The sequence below is a fragment of the Entelurus aequoreus genome, linkage group LG11 (assembly GCF_033978785.1).
Source record: "Entelurus aequoreus isolate RoL-2023_Sb linkage group LG11, RoL_Eaeq_v1.1, whole genome shotgun sequence".
NCBI lineage: Eukaryota > Metazoa > Chordata > Actinopteri > Syngnathiformes > Syngnathidae > Entelurus > Entelurus aequoreus.
In genome coordinates this window covers 35,444,617-35,447,136 of record NC_084741.1, presented here as the reverse complement: position 1 = coordinate 35,447,136, position 2,520 = coordinate 35,444,617, and positions in this window count along the sequence as shown.

Below are 2,520 nucleotides of genomic sequence, written 5' to 3'. Positions count from 1 at the left end.
CTATGCTCGACACTGTGCATACAACAACATTATTAGGCTGTGTATTGAAATACTCCCACACTTTTGACGACTTTTGGCGTGCGTTTTTCCCCTCGCTCGCACAGTCTGCTTTGCGCTCCGCCATGACGGTAGTGTGACGTAATTATGCGACGCGTCGACGCACAAAAACGGCGTCGACGTATTTACATAACCGATGACGTCGACTACGTCGACGCGTCGTTTCAGCCTTACTGAATACATTTACATATGCATAAAAAATTGGTTTCTTTTGTATACATTTTTTTTTAAATGAATCAAGTAACGTTTATGACAACATTTTTCCAAAACACAATATAGAATGAGATATAACAGGATACATTTATAATTTGTTTTCAAAACTGTTACAAAAAAGTGGGACCCCAAAAATTTACTGTGGGACCCCGTTTTTATGACTTAATGGGGTCCCTGGGACCCCATTTTGAAAATTCCTAGCGCCAACACTGATGGAGTATTGGTGCATGCAAAACAGCAGCAGGCCCTAACCCTAACCCGATTCTAATACTAGTCAAATATCATCCCGGGGGCCATAGATCATTCATTCCAGATCCGGCCCGCTGGCCTTGTCTTTGACACCACTGAGCTAAACGAAGTGGCTGTGGAAAGGGAAGTCAGGGTTTCTCTGCGACCTCGACCTCAGATAAGCAGAAGAAGATGGATGGATAGATGGGTTTTCATTTGCACTGCATTTCTGGCTAGCACAGGGGTGCCCAAAATTTTTGTCCACAGCTCGCTTTTTATTGGCCCTCGTCATAGTGTAAAAATAAAATGTTGCTATATTGTGATATATTAGATATACTAATTTGCTTCATCGCCTACAACACAAAACTGGTTGTTTTGTTTAGATAGCTTAGCATACATTGCTTTTAGTATATTTAATGTGCAATACGTATCGAAGTCGCCCCCATGTCATTATATTTTTCTGTATGTGGCACTTGACAGAAAATGTTTGGACACCTGGGTTAGCATATTGGCCTCACAATTAAGAGTTGAAGTTGAAGGTTTGAAGTTTGCGTGTTTTGTTCTCATGCTTGCGATGGTTTTCTCTGGGGTAGTCTTGGTTCCTTCTTGGTTTTGGTCTAAATCAGTGGTGTCAAACGTACAGCCCGAGAGCCGGATCAGGCCTGCGAACAGGTTTTATCCGGCCCGCGGGATGAGTTTGCTAAGTATAAAAATTAACCTGAAATTTTTGAATGAAAGAAACAGCTGTTGTAAATGTGTCCACTGGAGGTCACAATAGCAATTACTTGTATCTTTGTAGATTATGCTACATATGTACAAAATAAACCACAGTATGTTAGTACATCAGTCAAGGAAAATGATCAAATTACATAAATAACATCCTTTAATTTAATTTAGATATTTTTTTTATTTTAATAGACACCAAATGAGTTGACTGATAAACATTATCACATAATTCATTCAGAAAATATGAATAACGACAAATAAATGATTAACCGCAACATGTAAGTGTAAAAAAAAACCTAACATTATGAGTTGTACATCTGTGCTTTTTCTTTTGTTAAACAAAGAAAACAATGTGAAGTTGTCTTTATTTTTAAGTTATCGTGCCGTGATTTTACCAGTCCGGCCTACTTGGGAGTATATTTTTCTCCATGTGGCCCCCGATCTAAAATTAGTTTGACACCCCTGGTCTAAATGGTTATCTACGCAGTATGTGGCCTGTGATTGGCTGGCCACCAATACTGGTGTACTCCACCTCTTACCAAAAGTCAACTGGGATAGGCTCCAGCTCATCTGTTAAGTGACCATAATATAGGGATAAGTGATGTAGCACGCCTTCCGTCCGACTACAGCTGGGATAGGCTCCAGCACCCCCGCGACCCCGAGAAAAACAAGTGGTAAAAAATGGATGGATGGTATAGAAAAAAATTAATTAACGAAAATTAATTTAACATAGCAACAAAAAAATTGAAGAATGGCACATATTGTCTTAATAATCTAATGGTTAAACATGAATTATAGCAATACAATTATTATTATTATTATTATTATTATTATTAAGCTTGACAATACAACATTTAACAACGAGTTGGATCTTATATCTATGAAAAAATGCAAAGAACATTGAGAATTTTGAAGGAAAAAATGAAAATGCGTGATTAAATGTAGAAATGAATTAAAACACCTGATGTGTCTGTCGGAACTTTAAAAAAAAAAAACGTTTGTCATAGATAAATCCTGAACCAAATCTCTCACTTCCGCTTTCATAACGACGTCACCTTGGCGTCACCCTTGTCAAAAATGTGTTAATTAGAAGTAGGAATTAGTTAAAACACGTCACTTTACGGTAACCCTTGCCAAAAATGTATCAATTAAAAGTAGAAATGAGTGAAAACACGCCAGAACTTTAATTAAAACATTAGTCGTAAATACATCGTAAATCATTCCCGACTTCCGCCTTCCTATGGCTGGGCGACGTCATGACGTCAGCCTGGCGTCATGACGTCACCCTGGCCAGAC